General features: G+C 41.0%; 1 protein-coding gene and 1 long non-coding RNA gene across 2 annotated transcripts in view; both read right to left on the bottom strand.

The window, feature by feature from the left end:
• Window positions 1–25473, bottom strand: part of XPR1 (xenotropic and polytropic retrovirus receptor 1) — a 107671-nt gene that overhangs the window by 72387 nt on the left and 9811 nt on the right. The gene's annotated exons all lie outside the window — the stretch shown is intronic.
• Window positions 1822–11774, bottom strand: LOC147599929 (uncharacterized). The gene is made up of 2 exons (XR_015259286.1): window positions 11653–11774; window positions 1822–2126 (listed from the first exon to the last, which is right to left on the bottom strand). It is a non-coding gene; the product is annotated as an uncharacterized LOC147599929 (long non-coding RNA).

Below are 25473 nucleotides of genomic sequence, written 5' to 3'. Positions count from 1 at the left end.
AAAGCTTTAGCGAAATTCTTTCCCCAGATGTACAGAGTCAAGATGTGCTACAAGGACACAGCTATTCCTAGCTTACTATGGAGTTAAAAAATAAAATAAATAAATAGAATTGCTATCTCCCCAAGGAGCTGTACCCATGACCACTGTAATGATGCGCAAAAGAACCAACAAAGTTCCCACGATAGCCACAATTCATCTCTACTCTAATAGTTAATGATTAATTATTTTGCATTTTAAAAGCCTCCTGCCTCACTTTTCTTCTCGTACAGCACCAAACACTGGTGTAACTGAATCCCTAGATCACAGGATAAGCACAAACAAGCTAGAACAATAAGACACTATTACTATGCCATCTCAAATATAAATTTCAAACTGCATTATAAACACAAGCATTGTTAACTTCTGATCCATTTCTGTGCTGAATGCTATAATTTACCTTCATTTTGGTTATGGAGGTAAGCCAGGCAGCCACAACAGCATTACAAAATCACATAACTAGCCAAAGCCAGGAGCAGTAATAGCTGTGTCAAAGCAGAGGGCTACAAGACAAGCAGCCTGCTTGGAGCTCTTCACATTTAGTGGATCATAAGAGGCATGCTTATACCTGCTACACGCTGGGATTCTGCAAGGTGGAACTTGGGAATATTATCCCTCCGGTTACTACATGAAAGAGTAACTCAGGGTAATGGTATTCTGGAGAAGCACTGCCTACCTGCTAGCACTTCTGAAGACAGCCTGGCACGCTGACCAAAGGCAAAGAAACAACACAAAAATACCCCAGAACAACAATGCAAATGGCATTCACTGCTGAATCAACCGTTAAAAGCACACAGCATGCACAAGTAGAGCAGCAAACTGATTGCAGCTGTGAGCAAAGAAACATTAAGGAACTGAAATTAAGATGGCAATCCCCATCCTTTATAAAAAGGCTATCAAACTCATGTCCACCATGTCTCTACAACCCTGCTGACTTAACAGTTAAGGACTCCCTAACGAGCTAAAGAAACTCCTGTGTCATAAATACAGAGGGCTTAAGACACTAAAGAAGATAAACACAGAGAATGTAAACTTCAAGAACAGCACTGCTTGGTTAAAGTATATAGACCTGGCCTCAAAAAGATGATGGTTCATAACCAGCTCTCACTAGCAGCTTTCACAGATGCAACAGTCAACTTGTGGATGAAAACCATGTGGCACTGCCAGTTCTCAAGGCAGCGTCCTAGTTCCCAGTTCCAGCACTGCATCGATGCAGACTTCAGAAGACTTCCTTCAGCCTCACAACTGATACGGAGAACAATGACTTACATCCATAGAAGAATATGAAGCTCACTGTGATGAGCTTCATAACATCTGAAGCACAGCGGTATTTTATTTCTGACAAAATTTACTATAATTAAAGTAAATAGGAGTCAAATATAGAGAACTTTTACTCTGTTCTACCAATTAAGTGAAGCAAAATTACTAGGTGGGAGACTTAGGTGGACAAACAGGGCAGTTACAGTTTTGAAGCTGGCACCAGAGACAAGATGAGAACATTGCAGGGCCAGAGATGTTCAGAAGTTAAAGACCATGCCAGCCCAAACAACTTTGCAATAAATACACCGATGGTGATGTCTACTTTCTATTCACTTGCTCAACATGGAGTTTTAGCAGTTGCTTCTCAGAAATAACCACAGATTTTCTGAAGTAGCTCAGCTTAAGTTAAAGGAAAATTATCTTCTCCTTTTCCACTTCTATTCACAACTATTTAAGAAAATTCTCTGAAGTAATATTATAAGGAGAATATCAAGAAGGGATAGTTAAATACTGACCAACAAGAGGTTCTTGGTTAGAATATTACATTTATTATTATTTATTATAACCCTCTCCTTAGAGGCTCATAAGAAAAAAGAGCAGAGTGTGTGTGTGTGTTTATCTTGACATGAGTATAGAAGGTCACCAGCTTCTAAGGAGTAGCAATCATAAAACTCTTCAGAGCTTTTCAGCATCCGAGTCAGACGTCCTCAGGCAGCAAGAACAAGAATTCACTAATCCAGGAGAGACTGCTCCACGTCAGCAACTTTCTGACAGCATCTGGTCTCATGGCACCGGTTCAGAAATGCTGTGTTCCACTCTTGCAGAAACTTCTGCAAGGTTGGGAGAAAAAAAGCTATAAATTTTCTTAATACGCTGCACTGTTATACTGATCATTTTACATTGTATTGTACTATGCACAAAAATCACAATTTAATACAAAAATTATAAGTTTTCATCACAGATCTCCATCATAGTAAACCTCATTTTCTTGCCTTATGCCATGTTGCGTTGCCTGGTCTATCAAACACAATGGTCAAGATCATGACCTCGAATATGTAAGTCTGGGGAATGTTTTCTCACCATAACCTAAGACAGATTCACAACTAGCCTCTACTACAGGCCTGGCTTGGGGGCTTACCACACAAAGTAGTTATGCCAGAATTATCAGCCAGTGCTTGAAAAAGTGGGAAATGTCTACAAAATATTCAAGTAAGCCGCTTAAATATAGCCTCTAGAAGTTTTTTGTTCTTTACTTCCCTCCTAAATGAACTGCTCTCCTACAGCTCTTTTACGTGTACCATGTGGTGTTTAAAGAAAGCCACAACCTTGTACCCAAATCTCATTTCATCCTCCAAGTCATGTCAGTTCCCTGGAGAATACGCTACTGCCTCAGATTTCTCTGTTTAGTTTTTTTAAAAACTCGAGTGGCCAGCATAAGTGAGGTCAGGCTCCAGTGACCCATCAGGAAAGTACATGAAAGCAGGAGATAAATCTGGGTGATGCTCACTCATCTGTGTTAGCTCTTTGAAGAAAGAATACCCCTTGTAAAACACAGGTACTTTTCAATCTGTGAGAGCATTTGTAAGAAAGAATCAAAGAAACAAAAATCAAGACAAAGAAAATCCTGATGAGGAAATAAATGGGGAAGATGCTAATAGGCATCCCATAAAATGTCTTCATTCTCCAGTTCAGAAACCTCTTCCTAACTACTACAGGAAAATCAACAGCTCACTTTGCAGAATAGTCCAATATCAACTTCATGAATTTTAAAAATGTTTAAAATTTGTGTTAGACCTGAAGAAGACAAGCTTGCAAAAATACATTACAGAATCATCTGTTATGTAAAAAAAATAAAATAGGATCTTTCTGAAAAAAATCCTAATGGTGAAGATTTTTCCAAATGAGGTTGTCCTTTTGGAAAGCCAAATCTAATCAGGCGATTGTCACTAACACGATGTACCTTACATCACTATTGATACCTCCTTAGAGAAATGTAGGCATCTACAGGCAAGGACACATCAATGCTTAGCGCTTCAACAAGTCTCAAATTCAACAACCCATTTCCTTGCCAATCAAGCTGCTTCAGCTATCTTAGTGTCGTGGTTTTGTTAGTGAGGGGGGGCCTAAGGTGGTAGCTTCTGTAGGAAACTGCTAGAAGTCGCTCCCCTTTGTTCAGGGGACTTGGCCAGGCCGAGGGCGGACCCACTGCTGGCCAAGGCCGAGCCGATTGGTAGCAGAATGTCCCGTGATAACGCCTCTGCGATAACGTATTTAAGAAAGGGAAAACAGGAAAAAAAAAAGAGAGAGAAGAGAAGATGTGAAGAAGCCGAGCGGGTGCAGAGGCACAGAGGGGGAGGCGCAGGCCTCATGGGCCTTGCAGGCCTCACCCTCTGGCCTCTCGCCAGGCAGCCGACTGGGCCCGACTCGGTCCAGCCCAGCTGCAAGAAGTGGAGAGGAGATGAGATATGAATAAGATGTAAAAAAGATCCTGAGAGACATCTACCAGCCTGTTGTGAGGAACGGCTGCAGACGCCAAGGTCAGTTCAGGAGGGGGAGGAGTAATGCGGCTCCTGGCCAAGATTCCCCTGCAGCCTGTGGTGACGACCATGGTGGAGCAGGTTGTCCCCCTGCAGCCCATGGAGGTCCACGGAGGAGCAGAGATCCACTTGGAGCCTGTGAAGGACCCCGTACCAGGGGAGGTGGATGCCTGAAGGCAGCTGTGGCCCATGGAGGGCCCGCTGGGACAGCTGTTCTAGAGGGACTGCACCCGTGGAAGAGATGACCCACGCCGGAGCAGTTCCACAAAAGACTGTGGCCCGTGGGAGGGACCCCACGATGGAGCAGGGGAGGAATGTGAGGAGTTCTTCCCCCGACCATGAAGCAGCGGCGTAAAACAACGTATGATGAACTGACTGCACCCCTGTGCCGCTCGGCGGGGGTGGGGGGAAAGGTAGTAGAGATAATGTTAAGCCTGGGAAGAGGGAGGGGTGGATGGAGGTTATCTTGTTCTCTGTCTCATTATCCTGCTATCTGTAGTAATAAATGAATAGTTTTCCCTGAGTCGAGTCTGTTTTGCCCGTGATGGTAACTTTAAGGATTTCTCCCTGTCCTTATCTCAAACCTCGAGCTGTTTTTCCTTATATTTTCTCTCCCTGTTCTCTCGGAAGGTGGGGGGAGTGAGAGAGAGACTGCGTAGTCTGGTCCTGATCAGGGCTGAACTACGACACTTAGCCATTAGAAGTCAATCAATGCAGCAATTAGTGAGTTAGGCGCACCGCAACATGCAAGCGGACATATCTGAAGATAAGCTAATACGTAGACACTGAACAAACAACTCTCCAAGCGTCTAAATGAGATGTGTTTTTTCCCCAGGAAGTGTTTGAGTCTAGTTTCTGCATGTCTGCCTTCCCATGCTACCTCTCTTGCCCCTCACGCCAAAGTCTCTGAACCCATCAGCAGCTTCCCCAAATAAGACAAAGCAGTAGGTAGATGGGAGAGAATGAAACTCGCTGGAAGCCTGTTTAGATGCGTTTCTGTCCTAAAGGCACTTCAAAAGAAACACGTTTGGTTTGAGCTTGTACTGGTCTCAGACACCAAAATGGCAACCTGAGAAACATGGGAAAATATCTCCGTTCCAGAGCTCAGGAAACAGCTTTCTCCTGAAATAGGTATCTTAAGACTTGTGTAATAAGCTATCAATATTTAGAAACTGGAGAATAATGGCTATATAGTCAAATACACACCATCAATTTTCTGACAGATATTGCATGAAAGGCCATCCATAGCCTACCAAGATAGCAACAGTTGAAGCACAAGTATATCACACAATTCAGCATCATCAGCCAAGCCAGTTAGTCGTTGTAGCTAACAGAAGAGTCAGGGTGACTCGAGTTCAGAAGCCTAAGTCACCACATTCAAAGGCACAGGCAAGTAGAAATAATCATTCATGACAAGACAGCATAGCTGAAAGCCAAGAGGCAGGTATGTTTCCATGATGGATTCAAGCTATCAGATAGCAGGGGTGGTGACCAAGCTAGTATACTAAAATAAGACACTAAGGCTCCAAAACAGCTACCTCTTAGGCACCTGAGAAACGTGAAATCCTGAACCTCCAGCAAAAGAGTTCAAAGCTTTCTTCAAAGTCTGAACCAAAGAGTGCCAAGAGTTTAAAGAAATTCTTGTCTACTCCTTTTCAGGTACACGGGGTCTCAAAAATGGTAGAGAAGGTGAGACTTGGTAGATTTTCAGACCATAGCACACATTCTCCCCTCTCCCTCTTCCTTTCACGCCACAATTAACATCAATATATCCCACCTAGAGTAGCAATTCTTTTCTACAAGCAGAACAACTATGGCAAAGACTCCTCTTGTACTTTAACAGAATTTGGCACAACTGTTTCTTGGTTTTCTACAAGTTACTGGAGAAGGTGCTCTTCTGATCACCAAAAAAAAAAGGTATCTCAAGCATCAGAACTGTTCAGACACTGTAGGCTAGAAAAGAACAATTTTCAAATAATCCCTTTTGATGGAAAAAGAGATAAATTTCAAATTATTTTGCATTATCCAGCTGATCCGAGTGATCAACAAGGTAGAGAGGTTTCCTTTAAAGAGTTACGAAATTTTAGTATCTTGTGCAATATTTGATATATGCTAAAAATCCATCACTACAAATTTTATAACAAAGAGGATATGTTCTTATTATTTCAGCAGCTATCAAGTCTCAAATGATCACAGTGATTAACTGGAGATCATGTCAGCAGCTTTCCTTAATAGTAGACAGATACCACTGATCGTTCACAGACATGGACCCGAAACAAATTACCAGCTATAAAAATGGAATAAATATTGATTCCATTCCTTCTATTTTCCAATGAAGCGCAATTTGTTTTTCTCTTACCATTCTATGTTAAGCTATTCCAGTTTCTGATGTCTCAGAAAACACCCATCAAAAAAAAAGATGTTAAAGTTAGAAAAATGCATCCCATTTAATTATGATGTGGCAGTATGACCTTCAAAACAGAAAGAGGAGTGACCTCACAAGATGTTCATCTAAAATAAGATGAAAGTTGTCATAAGAATGCATTCCAACTTCTAAAGACTCCTATTTTCTATGTAGGAATCAAATTTAGATTTTAAGTTCTTTGGGTTTGAAACTGCACTAAATAATCAGTCCCAAACTCCCAGGCTACTAACAGCCTGTGGATCTGCCTGCACCAGACCTATGACCAAATATTCCTCTTTGAGCATATGGCAGGCAACTCTGAACAGCCCAAATATCTCAGACAAATTCATTCTCTGACTATACAGCACTTCAGAGGTAAATAATCTCCAGTAGGATTAGCCTGATGATGCTCAGAAAGCTTACTAGATACGTGAAAAGAAAATCACAGAGGAACTGGAAACTCCAGTGACGTTTTCAGAACATATCTTACCCCTCTATTTATGCAACTATTCAGTGGTAAAGAAGCTGTTACATAGGGAAGAGGAAAAGAAAAATAATTTTTTTAAAAAAGGGTTCCTCGTGGATATCTATCACCTCCCTGCAGCACCACAATGCAATAAACCAAACTCATCTTCCAGAACTACCACAGGTTACTTCTGCTCTCCCACACAGGCCCAGCTACCAGCAAACAAACAAAAAAAAAAAATCCAACCTCAGTCTCTCAACCACATCCTTCTGCTGGAAAAATATAGGAAATTTGCAACACTAAGGCCTTCCACCCTTCTACGGAAACTGGATCATATGCTCAAAAACTGAGGAAGAAAGAGTACAATCACAAGCCTCACATCATCAAGAAAGCAGGCAATAAACCCCTACCCACAGCAGTGCTCTATTTCATTTGTAGTTAATTAGCTTCGCTCTCATTTCATCCGGAGAGTAGCATATATGGTCCACATCTAAAACCAAACTGAGTTCTTACTTTAACATCAACTCTAAGTTTAAATACTGGAACTAAAACACTAAAAAAAGTGTGCAGAGTGCTCTTCAATTTATTTTGGACTTTTTTTTCCCTTGCAACCTATAAAAAATAACATAGCAATAAGAGTAGGTGACTAAAATTTCAGGCAGCCCAATGGAAGTGTTGCTCATTTCAGGCTTGGTTTTTAAAAAACTTATTTTAGTGAAACATGGTCCAACTGCTAGCAGAAAATGACCAGTTTTACTGCTTTATCACAGAAAATTCTTACATGATCCAAACTCTTGAGAAGTTAGAGAGATTCCTATCCTTTGTTCCCAATACAAGCCATGTTTTCAAAGTACAAACAAAGTCCCTTCAGTTGCAATTGTGCAGAATGGAGAAAAAACCCACATTTTTCTAGACTGGAAAAGAGTCAGTGCATTCCTCACGTAACCCTTTTACAGAAGCCAAATAATTTTCTTAACTTCACACAAAACCTTTCAGGCTGCCATCTACTCAACTTTTTTCCCCCTCTCAAGTTACAAGACCAGTAAACAGTTCAAGCTGTTTACAAATGCACCACAGAAGCTTAACCCCACCCAAGTACTTCTGAGGGCTTTTGCCCAAACCCCTAAGAGAAACCTCAATTGTTTCACAGCAATCTGAAAATCCCTTAAGTTAAAAGACTTGACACCCTCTTCTTGATAGTAACATTTCTTATTAGTTTCAAATAACTCACTTTGGCTGCAAGTGCGGGCATAAGACAAAAAAACTCCTCATTGGCCCACGCTCACCAATATCACGTAGGTGGAGCACCAGGGAGATCACTTTGTTCTCCACTAAACTCAATTTTTAATTAGATTTCCTAAAAGACAAGGGTTACAGAAACCAGCGATTTGAGGAAAGGGAACCCTGGAATTAGCCATACTTCCACACTTAGAGTATTAAACCAGCTAAAAGTTCTGAGCAAACACCTATGATGGATCTAGTGTGGAGTAAGTCCATGGACAAGATTAAAGCAGTTTGATGCAGCTGAGACCTGGTGCAAGCGACACCATCCCTCACCACAGACAGCACCTGTTTACAAGGGATAAAACAATTACTCGGGTGTTAATACCTCTGTGAGAATTTCATTATATCGTCACAGCTGTGAGTGGCTAAATTCTGGTTAAAAACCCTAAACAAAACAACATCTGCAGCAGAGATATTAGGAACATGCAGTACCTTTCTGCAACTCAGTAGCATGTTCTGGGGGTCTCACCAGGAAGTTATTCTCCTAGGAGTATTCTTTACTGTGTGAACGCATGCTAGGAGTTGAGAAGTACCAGCACAGGGTGAAACTCTGACCAAGCAAGCCTAGTCACAGTCACAGAAGTCCAAAGAACAGAACCATTAGATCTGCTTATAGCCTACGTCGCCATCAAAAGTACCGGCTCTTCCAACCAGATTCAAGTGTCATGAGAACACCATCACTTCTAACAGCACAAAAATCAATTTCCACAATTCAGCCAGTTGAAATGAATATAGTTTTAAGTTGGTTTATAGTATAAATGAAGATTAATGGAAGAAATGCAAAAGTAAGCATTGAGATAACACTGCTTCCTACACCCAAACTTCTCCCTTCCAAATCCCCAAACACTAGGTCTGCAAGTGAATCCTCAAGCCTGGATTGCAGAGATAAGAAACTTGGGCAGATGGATGAACACCACAAAATTAACTTGTTTGAAGATGGTAAAGCAAAAAACTGCAGCACTGATGGATGCTTTTTTTTTTTCTTTGAATGCAGCGAACTGAAGGCTGCCAAAACAGATAACAGATGACTTGCATTGAAAAAATAATACTCAACATCTATTGAAGTTGGAGCTGTCTGAAGAAGTTTCAAAAAAGTTTTCTGAAAGTTAGAGACACCAAAAGCATCCAAAGGAACATCAGAAAAATTCAAATAGAGTCTCGCATCTCAGTGTCACACTTCCCACCATGGCAAGAGCAGATGTCTGTCCTCAGGGATGTCCAGTAACATGATCCAGGTAGTTACAGTACATACAGCACTAGCAGGACTTCAAGGAGAGATTTAGAGTCTTGAAGTAACTCAGAGCTTTGCCATTACCCTAACAAGAATTCAGCACTGCTGCACACTATAAATAGCGTCAGCTAAAAACCAGAAAGTCTTCCTTTAGTACGTGATTTTTAAAAGTTAATCTACAAATCTTCTAAAACAGACACGTTAAAATACTGAGGTTTGGGGTTTGGTGGGGTTTTTTTTGTTTGGTTGGTTTGGTTTTTGTTTGTTTGGTTTTTTTACCTGAATTATGAGTTCACATGGATTTCTTATTAAAGGAGGTCAACCTCCTTCTCTGAATTGACATAAATGAAAACACATTGAGATTATGAATAAACTGTAGCCATAAATCTTTCTCCCTCAATTAGTTTCTACAGTCAACTGAAGAACAGCATCAAGAATACTCTGCAGATTTGAACAAGAAACACCAATTCACAAGATGTAAATAATCACTTTTGATAAAATTGGGAACATTGAGATAATAATATAAATCTCTAAATGTAGCTGCATAGGATTTTATCCATCATTCTGGAGATAACATAGCCTTCCATCAATGTTTTAGTCACTGCAGTCATCTTAAACTTCCATCTTACTCTTTCTGAAGATCAGGTACTGTCTATCTTTTTAGGTACACCAGATTTTTACTTCAACTACATATTCATTGCTACTATAAAGCAGTAAAAAAAAAAAGAAAAAAAGAAAAAAGATAATCCTGAGTATGTAGCTCTCGCTAGCATTTTGACTGGGTTTTGAAAGACTGCCTAAAGTTAGCAAGTCTAGTTGGGCACTTATTTCCATTGCACTGGAGTCACTCAAATCACAGTCACGTGAAGCCTGTCATTTATCGAAGCCTTGACTGTTCTCATTTTTCCCTCATCTTCGTTTTCCAAAGCCAGTGAACAGTATGATAAATAGCTTAAATAAACAGGTTTTGAATGAATTCTCTTATGGATCAACCTGACACAGAGCCAAGGTTGTACATGACGATGAACCAATTTTCTCCCTTCCCATATCATGTCTTCCTCACTCCTATTTAATAACATTTAATGCTGTTAATGACATACTCTACTTAAGTCATTCAACAACCAAAGAGCAAGGGAGCTAGCACTATTATCTGTTTTATCAAATTAAGTGTTTTCATCTTACTCCTCTGTAATCTATGTGCACCCACCTCAGTAGTAAGCTGCGCAAAGAAGAGCAGAGTTTAACAATTACCACAGGGTCATGGCATGTTAATGGATTTTACTGCATGCTACATATATTGGTGTTCAGAAAGATTAATGGCAGAAAACTGCATTAATTAATCATCTTAATGAGCCTGATTGTTTCTCTAAAGAAAATGCAACAAAAACAGTTCTTGCCTGCAGCTGGAGAATGTGTGCTGTCTTCCACATACCCCTGGTTTTTTAATTGTTCATTTCAAGTATCCTGTGGTTACCAAATCGCAACAGCACATGGCTCACTCCAGAATCCTACAGCCTCCAACAGCAGCATTTTTTCCTAAGAGCACCCCACATTTATAAGAAACGTCCACCAAGGACTTCTCTGTTCCAAGGTGGCAAGAGTAAAAAAGCAATAAAAAAAATAGAACCCATTAGCACAAGGTGATGGTGGTGGTGGTGCAGTGTTTAGTCCTCAAAGCTTATTTGCAAGTAAGGCTCTAATTGCATACTAATTCCAATGAGACCAGTTCTGTTACTCCCTGTAGGCATCATTCAAGACTCCAAACGATCACTTCCAGACAGAGTAACAGGAAATTACTTTTAGGTTCCATTTTAGGTTTATTTTTAGTTTACAAATGTATCGATGACTTAACATCTCCCTCCTCACTTGAAGACATGCTTGATACTGCAACAAATTAATAACATACACTAAAACTCCATTTTGGCTAATCTAAACAAATTCTGAAGTGCCAGTGTTCCTTTCTTTCAGCAGTCAGCAACGAAGTACAGGTGAAAGCCATTTACCACCCAAGTCTAACCAAAGTACACTCCATCACTGTTTGGAAATCACAACAAGTAGCCTAGCTCTTGCATGATTACCATCAAGACAAACCATCAGATACAACTTCTCCCAAGAAGCCAATTTCTCTGTTCCTGACATTATGGCTTTCGTTAGATTAAGAGCTTCTCTTCTACCATGAGGAAATAAAAACTTCTGTTATTCTTGGTTTCACCTAATGACTTTTTACCCCTCCTGAATGGAAACTGAAGTTAAAATGGAAAGACTCAGACCTACTGCTCTTTAAAATACACTTTTACAAATTATCACCTCCCTTTATCACTGCTTCGATTTACTTACGTTAAAATTATCACATCTTTGCTCAGCTTTCTGACATTAAACACTGCAAGAGGCCTACACAACAGCCTTATCTACAAGTCCACCTCAATGAAGGTACCTGCTATACACGTCAGAAGCTGCCTGCAGTTTGAATTTCAAAAGCAGCTCATATCAGTCCACATCAAGCACAGGAAAATATAGATCTATTTACTTCTGTTTGCTTCACAGAGAAAAGATTTTTGCCTTTGTAGCTGTAAAAAAAAAAGTTTCTTAAAAAATGTCTCTATTGAATCTAACAAGAGTAATGAGCACTCATAACACAGACCAAATCCTCCATTAACCCCTGGGAGAAAAGCCCTGCAGCAAGTTTTTCAGCTCTTCAAATAAGCAGCTGCCAAATAAAGACACCCATGTATAGTGGCCATGTATTATCATCTGACTAATCATAATATTTTGTATTTTAGGAGGGGTTAAAATTCTTAACAGTCATATCAGCTGTCCGGATGCTTTTAAGCAGAAGCCTTCATTTAGGCCAGGTTTCGTGTATTTGTCACTATAGCCGTTTGCCCCGAAGCAAGCAGGCATGCCCTAGAAGTCATGTAATTAGAACAGTTAATGAATCATTTTAACATTGCAAGTCCTTAAGGGTTTTGGAACCTCTACCAGATTTCATGAATTTCCAACTCAGTATGGGGAAGTAATGAAAAAAATTCTAGATGATTAAAGTTTCTTCCACAGGATCAATTTACTTATTATAAGAAATCACTTCCAAAATATTCAAATGAAGTACCGGCATCACCAGGGAAGGCTCCAACACACTTTCAAACACAAACGGCAAGAACAGAGAGAAGGCAGAAAGAATTTTATCCATCCTCAAGCTTGTACTCAGATAAAGTTCTTAATGCTATGCTGCTGATTAAAGCTAGCCACAGAGTCCAAATCAAACAAACATCACCCCTCCCCCAAAAGGAAATGCTTTAAATATGTAAAGTGGAACTTTAGACAGGTTAGATATAAAAAATGAAAATACTAATATGCAGTGAAATATCTGAAATTCCACTGGACCCACGGCCGAGCAGGAGACGCAAAACGCAGAGGCCTCCCAGCACTGGCAAGCGGCGATGCAGAGCACAAAGCGTCAGGAGGGCAGAACACCCGCTTCTCCCTCAAATAAGCAGACTGTCGTGTCCTTGCTCTCTGCCAGCACCAAATGCCAGGGAAGCTCAAAATGAAGTTCATTATAAGTAAATTTTGACACCAAAATCAGCTACAGCAGTAGAGCGTGGAACGAGGTGCAATCTGGCTATTACTTAAAGAGGTCCTTTTCACAACTGGAACAGTCATTCTTATGGCTAGTATAAGATAGTATAAGATGCTCGCAAAAGAAAATTAGTCCAATTGCTACATCAAAAGGATAAGGGGGGCGGGGGGGAAGGGGATAGACAACGGCACTACAAATTGGTGAGAGAGCAGCTCATGGAAAACAGAAAACACTGGTGGCTTAACTGACCAAGTGAAACAGAAGATGATTACAAAGCAGAAAAAACTAAAGAGAACAACCTTCAAGTCACTCGGAACTCACCAGAAAATGTCTTCATGCAAAATCACAATCCATTTTCTAAGAGAAAACCACAATCATGGTTTCTAAGAGAATATACAGCAGTACACGTGTACCCTTTCGACAGCTGTCACTTACAGGCAGTGGGCTAAGAATGACGACTGCCCAATTAAGCGACACATCAAAGCCTACGTTTTCCTGTACTACATAGCCATATCCAGACTGTCAACAGTATTTCAATAGAATTCTGCAAAAAAAGAGACACAAGAAACAGCTCATCCACCACACTAGCTAACTTAACCTCAGCAGCAAGGCAGGGCAGACCTTATTCCCAGACATGAGACTTTGCTTAGGAGATAAGCAAGTCACATACCTTTAAGGCAATCTGGCAGACCCATTTTAACAATTCTAAGGAAAACAATGTCATACATAAACTATTTACTGGAAAGCAGTAAAAGCTCTGAGCTTACTGATGTTATCTTATTTTCCTCTATAAGAAAGAGTCAAGAGTGAAACAGTTCAACACCATCAGTCTTGGTTTTTCCCCTTGCCAAGCGCCATGCCTTCTGCAGGAACTCACTCCTTGCCCAGAAATCAAACTTTGAAGGAGTTTTCTCCTTCCTCCTCTACTCCCCAGCAGTTGCACATAATTTGAGTTCAAACTCTTGCGCTAAAGTTCTATGGTACATACAAATGTCTTCAGTTACCACGCACTGAATTAGCTACCAAAAAAAAATAAAAGAAATATTGTAATCTATTAAAAGCAAGATATAGCCAGACTCAAAGTCAGCTTGGCAAAGAATCAGACATCAAGTCGTATTTCAGTCACAAAATTCCTCACTATACAATAAGGAGAAAGCTTGTATAAAAATAAAATGACAAGAAAAAGCTATTAAACAAAATCTGCCTTCTAAAATGATCCAGTATCACAAATGCTACTTGTACTTTGTGAACGTAACCAATTTGACAGGAGCAGTAACTGGAAACAGATTGTAGTTGGCACATTGACATATTTCTGCTCTTGATTTAACAGGGAAGTCTTCAACTTCTTACTTGGATTGCTAACGTCAAGTAGAACAATGCAAAAGAAGAGACGAGAACCTCACCATCCACAAAGAAGAGGCCACAGCTAACACCAGCTGGTTTAGTTCTACCAGTTCTTTCTGGACAGGGACAGCCAGCATTTCAGCAAGCTGAATTCCTAAACCACTAGATCAAAGTCTGTGCTATTCATTTATTTATTTTTATTATTAACAGCTCACAGAAACTTGAAGACTTGCATGAGTTTCAATTCACTGACAACCTAGGAAAATTAGGCTAAATCCATGGATTCACTGTAAACAAACCTCAAATGGAAATGCTTAAGGGCAGAACATGAAGGGGGGAAAAATTTGCTCTAAAAACTTTTTTTAAAAAAAATTAAGATCATAATGACTGATAATAAATACTTACTGTACGTAGAGGTGCACTTTGGATGAATAAAAAGCAATATTAGAGAGAAAGCAAAAAGATTGTCTTTGAACACAGCTACCTAAATAAATGCCATTTAGGTGAGAATATCTGGTAAATTATAAAACTAGAAACGTTTAGGGAAAAAAAGACACATCCTGACTGCGTACCCATAGCAAAAAATAGGTAACTGTAATCTGTAACAGTTGCTAGTTTCATATACTTCTCAATTTCTGGGATAAATATACTGTTCTATCTGTCTTATTAAGCAGTACCCATGCAGGTTTTACATTCAGACTATTAATAGCTGTGTCCGAAACAAAATCCCTCTTTTCGTTGTAAGAAGAGTGTTCTGAAAACCCACATCCACAGAGGATGTCCTTACAGCTAGGTGAAGATAAACTTTGCATTGCATATGGAACTACATGCAATACAGCTTTCCGTTAAAAGTAACCTAGTTGCTCAGGCTTTGAAATGCAAGGGTAAATATTCCAAAAGAATGAAAAACACCTCTGTTAAGAAAAAAAAAAAAAGAAAAACAAAACAAAAAAAAAAGACAGACAAATTATTCACATTATCCTGTTGACAACAAAGAGCCCGTCAGTTCAGGTAGGCCTGCTTCAGAGCTGCCATTTATCCCCCCTCACCAGTTTAGTTCCACAGCAGCAGCATAATCCTCCCGCTTTGATCATCTGCAAAACTGCTTGTTTTAAACAGACGGATGCACGGAGCCGTCAAATTCTGCAGTCAGTCATCTTCTTGCAGCCTCACCAGCCTGAAAGTGAGCACCAAGTAGCAAATAACAGAGCTGGATTCCTTAATTAGAGATCAAGAATATTTGTAAATAAATATATGTACAGGATGCTTATTAGATAGGCCAGTTTTTATTGGGATAGAATAAATATTTTTTCTCCTGTGCACTGAAGGAAAGCCCAGAAGATTCATGCAAGGTTGGTGGGAAGATACAGTGCACTGCACAGCTACAAGCTGATGTTGCCTCCTCTCTCTGTCTCTTCTCAGGAACAGCCATGGTCTTTGCAATCGAACTATGAACTTTCCTCTCCATCAACAAATAGTTCCACCAAGCGTGCTGGACAAAAGAGGCACTGGATAGAATACAGTGAACTCACTCTCAGACTGCATGCTCCCTGCTTTGTTTAGGTTTCAAATAGCCATTTGAGCCTTGGTTATCAGTTCAAATACCTTCCAACGTGTCAAACTGAAGATCTAGATAAATTATCTTTCCAAGGATGATCAGTGCAATGTTATGCAAAACAGGGAGAGTTAGTGCTGGGTAATCCAGAAGCTGCAAGTGCAAAGCAGCTGCGCTCACTTCTGACAAAGCAGAACTGAAGTCTAACTAAAAATCAGAAGCAGGACCTAGTATGAAAAACTCTCATCAATGTAAATCTTCAAAGATTAAAAACAGAACAGCATGACTAAAATCAAATTTGAATCCACAAATAAGAATCAAACCCGTTAAATGGAGAAGTTGCCAAATCTGACTGTACATAACACAACACAAGCAATTAACCTACTTCAAGTACTTCAAGCACCTCCTCATTTTTGCTCATTTCTGTAAATAAACTTAAAATTGAAAAACACAGAGAATGGCAAAATGCCAGTTCCCATGCAGTACAAGACATATTGGCTTAGCCTAGCCAAAGAGCTGGAAAAAGTAAACTTAAGAATGGGAAGAGAACTCATGGTGGCACTTTTCTCCATTCCATTACAGTCAAATATTGTCATCTAAAAAAAAAAAAAAAAACCCACACTTGAAATAATACTATCTCTTTAGGTTACAGTTACAAGACATTCCTAAAAGATGAAAGCCTGTACTGACATTCGGCAATATTCTGAGAGGTTTGGGGTTTACTTCCTCTGTTTAAAAATCTCAGCGGCAGAACCACGTGAAGACTGTAAGGTCTGGTGGGTATTTGCAAGAGAACTCAAGGAAGCTGTGGTATTTAACACTATGTCTAAGCTTATCCCCTCTCTCTATTTTTTTTTTTAAATTAGAATCTTTCAAGTGGGATCTCCTGTAATTGATACAAAAGCATTATACAACAGCATTACAGCACCAGAAACTGAACACTTCCATTCTCCAGACTACGCTTTGACAAAAAAGATCATTTTCAACCTCCGTGATTTTGCTGAATTACCTGCAAAATATTCAGAGAACAGAGTGCAAGCAAGAAGTGCATTTTCATGTAAATCCCAGCTTCTTGCAATATTCAGAATAAATCTCCCTGCAATATTTTGATTTGGTACTTTCAGCACAAATCTGCATAGGAGTTAATAAAAAAAAATCAAGCCCTTCAGGTACCAGAAAGCTAAGGCAAACTGGAAGCTAGTATTTGAAAAGCTTTGGCATTGTTATTCAGTATTTTTAAGAATTATAATAATAATTCAAAAGCCCACAGTATCAACCATAATCTTGAGGTTCTTGTGCCACTTCCCCTCACTACAGCAGAGAATCACTCAGTTATCTGCCATTGCACATGGTGTTTGTCCAGCAGAAAGTAACAGAAAAACGTACACGCTGGCTAGGAGGCATAACGGCAGCTCTCCAAAGGATCAGCATCAGTGGAAGTTATGATGGGGAAATTCCTAAGGCAGGAAGAGAATACCAACACTAGCCTTTTTTATCCACTCCGAAGAGTAAAACAGTGCACAAAAGTGAAAATCTCAAACAGACATTGATCTAGTTACATACAAAAGAGCACACAAGGTCATAATTTCTCTTCCATACTTAATAGTCAAAGCCTCCAAACATCTTAGAAAATAATTATCAAACATAAGACCAGCCACCATGAGCCACATGCTACAGCTGAACACTAACAAGAGAGAAAAAAAAAAAAAAAAAAAAGAAAATTAGAATTGTGGCCAAGGATAAGAAGGTGATGGAGCGGAAACATCTCTTCCCAAACTCACCCCATTATCACCCATATATGTCAATAACCATGAAATCACTCCTGAAATGGATGGGGGATGGCAAACCCCTCCAGCATACCCTGCTTACCACATAAATAGGATTCAGTAAAATTGCCTCACACGTAGGAGACTGCAGAGTTGCCACAATTAAGGTCTGCTGCCTTTGCTTTCAAAATAGCCAGTTAACATTTTTATGTAAGTTAGGCAAAGAGACCAAAGCCTTTAAGCACACGCTATAAACACTCATGTGACTACTGAAATACCAAACTAAAGGATTTGGCAACCTGGCCTTACTATATTTGCAGGGGTGGGGGGAACCTTCTCAGCTGGCGAGAGCTCCTGCATCAGCAATTCCTGACTGACAGCTGGGCTGTACCAGCCTCCCTCTCCATGTCCCCAGGGAAATGAATTCCGTGTCTGATGACTAATTCATTACAGGGATTTGTGCTTAGGCAAGTCCAAGCCCAGATCATGCACCTTCCAACGCTGAATTCCTTCTCAGCCAGAAAGTAAGCGGGTGCACATCTGCTCCATCTAGAACGCAGCATTAGCATGCAGCCACATCAACCCAGCTCAATCAGCTGAGAACAAAAACCAGAATTGAATCTGTAGGAGCTGGCTGAAAGCAGAAGAAACTGAAAGGGAAATTGGTACAGATCAATTCTAGCTGAGCTGCGTTTGGATTTCTATAACTGGAGGGGCAGACTTGAAAGACCTACTGAAAGCTCTTTTGTCAGTATTTTTAGAGCTTTTGAGACTCTAGCTCAAAGTCCTATTTAACACCGACAGCAGCAAACTAATCTTCCACTGTAAGAAGACATGGGTGCAGCTAAATCAGCACCAATGACATCAGCTGGGAAGAACAGCGTCCAGATGTACACAGAACCATGAGCCCGGAACCAAAAGCAGCCTGGCAAGCTCCACGCAGCAGTGCAGCCCCTCTGAGAGCCAGGGGCCAAGCCCCAACCCAGCTCCCAGCAGGATGCAAGCAGACAGACCAAGCAGCTCCGCTTTTCACTTCATCATCTTTCTTGATCCTTCACTTTCTGAGGCTTCACCACAAAGATGACATCTGCTGAAGAGAACAGTATGAAAGCTGTGGCAGGCTCCCCATTGCTGCTGTATTGCTAAAGCTCACACCTGATATGGGGCATTTTTGCAGGACCTGAAGTGCTCACCAGAAACAGCAGTCACCTTACAGCCAGGACCATTACAGCAGATGGGGCTGATCAGGTGTGGCAATCCCTATAAGCTCGGCACCCTGTCTCTAACCTCTCTGCCTCCAACTGCTCTAAATTTCATTCACACGCCGTAATTTACCGGCTTATCCTGTGAAACATGAAGTTTTAATAAGCAAGTGTTATCGACATCCTACTAATTAAAACTCCATCATAAATTATTGTCGTGTGTTAAGGGCATCACCTACAACATCTCAAACCCACAAACGCAGGCTCTATATACACAATTATCACTTGTGAGCACTGATGTTAATCTAGTTTGATCGCAGAAAAGCAAAAGGTATTCCAGCTTTTCTTTACCCTCTCTGGGAAACCTTATCTCTAGGCAATTCAGTGAATTGTAACCTCTTCAAGGCTGCAGAAGGACACAAAACTTCCAAGAAATGCTGTCCTGCACCTGTGTTCACCAGGGTCCGAGCAGAACCAAGCCTCAACCCAGGCTTCTAATGGCGGGTTCTCTTGTGGCTGGGCATGGGACAAACTGAACCTTTGCCTTCGACGGCTGCAGAGCTCAAGGACCATTTGGCATATACGGAAGACTATGAAGTAACATGGAATGCTGTATCAGGCTCTCAGATTATTTATCTCCTTGCTTTCTAATTGCTACTTCTGTTTAGGGAAGAAAAAGTCATACCAAAACACTGAAGTAAAAGTCAAATTCCATTAACCTATTTATAGAATTTACCTTATAGGTACATCAGACAATCCTGCTCATTATTATCGCATTTTCCTGCATTGCCTGTGACTCATTCCTACAGCTGTGCTCATAAGGGAGCTGCCTTTAAAAAGCATAGGTAGGCTCACAGACCAGCAATCACGCTGTAACTGCTGTCAGTGCCCCAGCACACAGCATGAAAACCACAAAGATACTCACAATGAACTCATATAGATGATCAATCAGCTAGAATAGGAAACGACGCAGGCAAAGAATGAAGGTTTAGAGCAACGATGCCCGTTTTTCCCTATAGCTGACACATTCTGGGACTGCCAGCCTGGCAGGCTAGCTGTACTGAACTGCTCCAGCTCAGCAGAAGCTAGGAGCTCAGCAGAGTCCTGGAGAGCTGCACGGGGACAGGACCCCAGCAAAGGCAGCACCAGAACAGCAGCCTTGGCCACATGTCAGAACACATCTGCAACTGTGGGACAAGATCGATCCCAAGCTAATAGCTCGCTCGTGCTGATCTTTTCAGCTTCTCTGCACTTTGCCCCACAACTACATTAGGAGCACTTACAAAAGCATGCTAAGCAATTACAGTAAAAATAAAACCAAGATTATAAACACAGTCTGGATGCCAAATTTGCCTCTTTTTGCTATTTAGAGCTCACATTTCAGCACACAAAGAATTATGACACTGCCCAAAATGTGTGCCTGGAGCTATACAGCACATGTAAAATAAATTGCATTTATATTGGTATGTTATGGCATGCAATTTCCCTTTTCCCCATCACACTGCCTGCCTCTCTTGTTAAGTCAAATAGCCTGTCAGCTTCTCATCAGGAAGTGGAAATTGGTTTTCCATCTCCTAGGAGATAAACAAGGCTTCCCCCTCTGCAAAGGGGAAGTTGAGTTGCTGAGCTCACAATGCAATAGCCAGTGCCTGCAAGCGTGCAGGCTGGGGTGTGCTCGCCCACAGGCTTTGCACCATCGCAGTGGCACTCTGTGCCCACAGCAATGCTGCTCACCTACCTAGGTAGAGCAATAACTACTTTAAAAAGTAGAGTTGTGTATTTCCGTGCAGTTTTCTCTGTGATTTTTAGCTGAACATAACAAAACTGACTCACACTACTGCTGCCTTACAACTAAGGAGCTTTAAGTATTCTTGTCTTACCACACATTAGTAAAATATCCTTTCTACCTCTCTGCAGTTTTCTTGAAGCTACACCCCTTTTCAGTTCACAGAGGAACAGAACTATAGGATCAGATTTTTACACTTAGGCTGTAGTAATTCAGAGGAAAAGGTTACCACACTCAACAAAAGTAGCATAAAAGAATCTAAAAATATATTAGCTAAATGGCCATCTAATAAATGGAATAAAACTTTTTTTTGAACTGTGGCTTTGTAAAACTAGGATGCTGTAATTTTGCAGTTTTACACTGTAACTAAAGCTAAAGATTATGTATTTACAGAAAGCACAATTACATTTTAAAATTAATTCACCATCTACTTCTATTAAGAAGGGGTCAAGCTGCAAGGCTACACCATAAACAAAAGAGGTAAAATATGCAACTAGCCTTCATTTTTACTTCAGGAATCAGGAAAAAGAAACATGACCAGGAGTGGGTTGACTTTTCACCACATCCTTGCTAATTTTAAAATTAGTTAATCAAAGAAATAGATCTTCTCATGGTCAGAGAACATTACTGCAATAGCCACTGCATGCTGTGGCCTTACAGCAGGTTAAGGTAAGAAAACTGAAGCGACCGCTCTAGCAGGAGGGTGCCCAGGGACAGCCTTTGCTGCACCACTGCATCACACAGATGTCTGGACTCGATGGGGTATTGGCATGTTGGCCATTTTTCTGAGGCATCTTACAAGCAACTCCAATGTAGAAGAATGAGGTTTCCTTCCAAGGACATTCTGCTCATTCCCTTGCCCACAGCATGCATTTTTAAAGAGAAAGAAACCAATCAAATTTAATTCATATTGCATTATTCACCAAGTAGCTATAGTCTCATCCAAAATCTTAACTGTCTAATAATTCAAGTCACCTCTTTCAAATACAGCTCCAAAGGAACGACTAGAAACCCAGAGGCTGCCTCCTACACACACACTAAATCTTGCTGTTAAGATGTCTAGTGCAGTCTTTTCTTGAAACAAAGCAATAAATACTGCCCTCTTGTATATACATGTGCAGTGCTGCTTCACGTCTACAGCCAAAAGGCTGTTTGATGTTTCGCTGTTGTCTCAGGAGTGCTCCATTGAGGGCACGGCTGTCTGTCAATCTTTCAGCTTTGCAAATCTTTTTCTACTTTCCAACCATCAAGTTTTGACCACTAACATGAAACCTGGCACTTACAGTTAAATTATGAGCACCTTTAATTCCTTTAATCACTAACACGGTAACAGACCAGCATTTCTAAACTACTAAGCAAACTTGGGGAGGGGGGCGGGGGACACGACAGGGGCCGCACAGAAAAAAAGGTACAGAACAAAATTACAAAGCAATTAACTGCCCATCCCTAAGCCCAGAAGCAGCCATGAACCTATCTATACTGTTTGGTACATTAAGACTCAAGTTCTTCACTCAGTGTGAATGCCTCAAAGCTCTTTGAGCTGCTGGGGAAGTTACCCAGACAAGAACACATCAGAAGACAGAAGAGAAGGAAAAAAGGCTTGCTCAGCAACAGCACGAGCTTCCAGCTTGTGCACACAGATGATGAAGCAGTGTATCAGCACAGGAGCTGGCAATGGAGCAACTGGAAAGCGTGAGGAAGTCCAGTGTTTCCACCAACCACAATCAAAAGCTTCCTTCAGAAAGAAACAGTAATCCACACAATCAACCTGCTAAACTACTTCCCCGCAACCTTCTTTGTTACCCTGTGTGGTCCCACACTAGCTCAGAGAGCACCAGGGGTACTCTCCCATGGACTTTCTGGAGCAAGTGGTTTCTAACAACTGAAAGGGTTCACAGTCAGGTGCAAAAATACAAACTTGCAGCCCAGAGGAGCCAGCACCCGCACGCAGGCCAGGGCCCTGAGCACACCAGTCCCCAGGGCCAGCAGCAAGGGCTGCTCCCTGCTGCCAACGTACTCCAACACCACAGCTCGAGCATTTGCGGCCTCTGCAACAGTAATAAAATCGAAACTTACACTGGCCGTTTGTCTGCGCTACCAACAAGTTGCTCTCAATCATTCCAGCTCTGTACCTTACCTGACCTTTTATTCCACAATCACGTTACACTAATTAACGGTTAAGCAGAACTCAATCAGTTGGTCCTCCGCAGCCCTGAGGAAGTCACTGTATCAACAGCCTAGGCAGGTCTGCGTTACTCTGAACGAACGGAAAGCTGCATGCCGTAGTACAAAGCAAGCGTGGTGGTCAGTCTCAGTGCTGACTTGCTGTAAACACTGCACTGCTTTTGACAGCAAAATGACTTTTACATGAGAACACTACATTTTCATGTAGTGCTCCAAATATTTTGGTGATCATCCAGCTGTTCTCACACTACTCTGCACTCTGCTCCAACCATACGCACTGCTTACCTTCCAAATTTTATTGCCCCAGGGTAAGAGAAACCAGACATCATCTCCTTCTCTAAGTGCTGGTACGCAGCCAGCTTCTCCTGTCCACCGTCTGCATGCTCTGGAAGGTAACATTTTCAATAAGCCAAATCAACTATTTTTATATAGCTAGTCCAATACCTGGCATCAGGTCTCCAACTGAAAAGAGGACTACCACGGGAATTTTTTTTTTTTTTTTTTGAGTTTACACACTGCTTATACATACAGAGGCCTCCAGAATGAATTACAATCTGCACAGAGTCAAGGACCAGCATCTAGGGTGGAGGACACTAACCTTTATTCGCACGCATGCTTCAGAAGGACACCAATCCCCATGTCCATCATGGGTATGCAACAACACAGTGAAACAGAGACAAAGCATTCACCTGCTTGTGGCTGCTTTGTGGTAGTTGATGGGAAGCAGTTCTGTTGAAGACTCCCATAAGCCTGAACTTTCCCCCGTAAACAAAACCCCAACCTGCTACAAAGTAAGCTTACGCAATTGAAAATAAATGTTTATTTTCAAATAAAAAGATGACATCTGTATATAGAGAGACAAACCATAAGCCTTTCATCAATCCTACAAAGCATGTCTGCATATAACAAATGAAAATTGTCAGCCTCATAACTTCCTTAAGAAAAAAAAAAGGATGTGATTTCCCACACCCTGCTTATTCAGAAAGATAACTTATCGCTCTAAAGTAACAGAGATAAATCCAAACTAAAGATTTGTAGCTGTCAGTTACCACGGTAAGTGCATTACAATGAAACCAGGAACAAGGGTGTAACCACACAGCACACACCACCAGTGCTGGCACTCTCAGGTTATCTCAAATTTGCACCTCTTGCTTTTCTAATCTAGCACAAGTAAAGAGGTCAACATACAGGTTACAAGTGCCAGCAGAGGATCTCCATTACCACTAAAGCTTTTCCCCTACCAATCAAATGTTATTTTAACATTCTTTTAATTTTGGGGTTGAGTTCTATCTGAAAGCAACCCTATTCCCCACTCCTATGCCGTTACACCATTCCAGCCCTACACAGTCCTTCATCAAGCAGCAATCCTCGTTTAAAAGGTGCCACTGGAATTCAGGATTGGGGTTAAGCGGCATAAGTAATCTCCATAATAAGAGGATACAACAGAACGCTCTTGTACCATCTGATATTACAACGACAACATTTGTTTACACAAGTATTAATGGGAGGTTAAATTTCAATATCTGAAAGACAAATATTCTAGGAAATAATATTTAGAGTGGACCCTGTCCATTCAAGCAGACAATCAGAATGAATAATTTACAGCCACACTTTCATCTCCACTGCAGCTGAGAAGAGCTGCATCGTAAGGAGCTTGGGGAGATGCCGACACATCTGCTCACCAAGTGGAATAATCTAGAGGACTCCAAGCAACAGTGGTCCAGTAACCTGTTTTACTTCGGTTACAAATGGGACAGGAAGTAGTGGGAGGAACAAGGAACGCAAAAAAATCTACATGCTCATGGTGAGGTCAGTATTTCATGCTTTTGCAATACTGCACATTCTGCCTTGGAGAAAACAAGTGTAACAGTAGATTTTTACCTCTAAATTGTCATAGCTTCTTCCTAAAGGTAGCTCAGGGTAGAGAAAGGGTGCCTTCCTGCTGTGCCATGAGGAGTCAGAAGCTGCGAATAACATCATGGCAGCATCAGTTCATCCAGATTGCTCCAGTAACAGCAAGCACCACATAACAAACAGCTAACAAAGGAAACACATATCAAAGAATTCTCCGGAAATTCAAGCAAGTCCTTTTATACAGCTGGGAATCAAGCATCATTTGATACTTTTTCCAGTGATGTGTATGAGATTGAATTAACAAACTAATTTTGTACAGATGTTGCTCAGGTGGAAGGATGGTGCAAGTTTCATCAGGGGAAAGCCCTGTAAAAAGATGAGGAGCATCTGGAGGAATAACCCTGACATATAGAAAACTGCTGTTACAGAGTAGACAGACGGGGGAAAAAAAAAAAGTATCTTTGAACAGATTAAAGAAATCCATGTGTACAGCTAGCAACTGCCAAAAGAGACATGCATACAATCTGGTCTAACTCTCATGAAACAGAGAGCCACAGCACCTTGCAATAGCGTCAGGGACAGCTATAAACAATCTCCTCCTATCATACAGCCTTGACAGGGTGTGCTAATTCACATCTACATGGGTTGTGGTTAACACCGCAGCCTGTGTGTGTTATCTGAAAACAGGAAAAAGCAGATGGACGTAGGTACGATTTAATGTAGCACAATGAGGAGGGTCACCATATAACTAGATAACCAGCACAGTAAAAATTGCTCAATGTAGTTCCATGATCCTGTTCCCGGCAACACTTTGTCCACTAGGACCATCTGAGACAGAGCTTAAGAGTCATTCTGAAGTTAGCTTTGTTTACCCACGTCCCAGCCACAAACAGGAGATTCCTAAATGCAAACTAAATGAAAGCTATTAATGATGGATGGTTCACCTATTAGCTGCCTTGCCCATTACTTACAACATGTCTTGGTTGG

This window comes from Chlamydotis macqueenii, chromosome 8 (assembly GCF_036417535.1).
Source record: "Chlamydotis macqueenii isolate bChlMac1 chromosome 8, bChlMac1.mat, whole genome shotgun sequence".
Classification (NCBI taxonomy): Eukaryota; Metazoa; Chordata; class Aves; order Otidiformes; family Otididae; genus Chlamydotis; species Chlamydotis macqueenii.
Note: the sequence above shows the minus strand (reverse complement) of the source record. Positions and strands in the feature narration are given on the sequence as shown.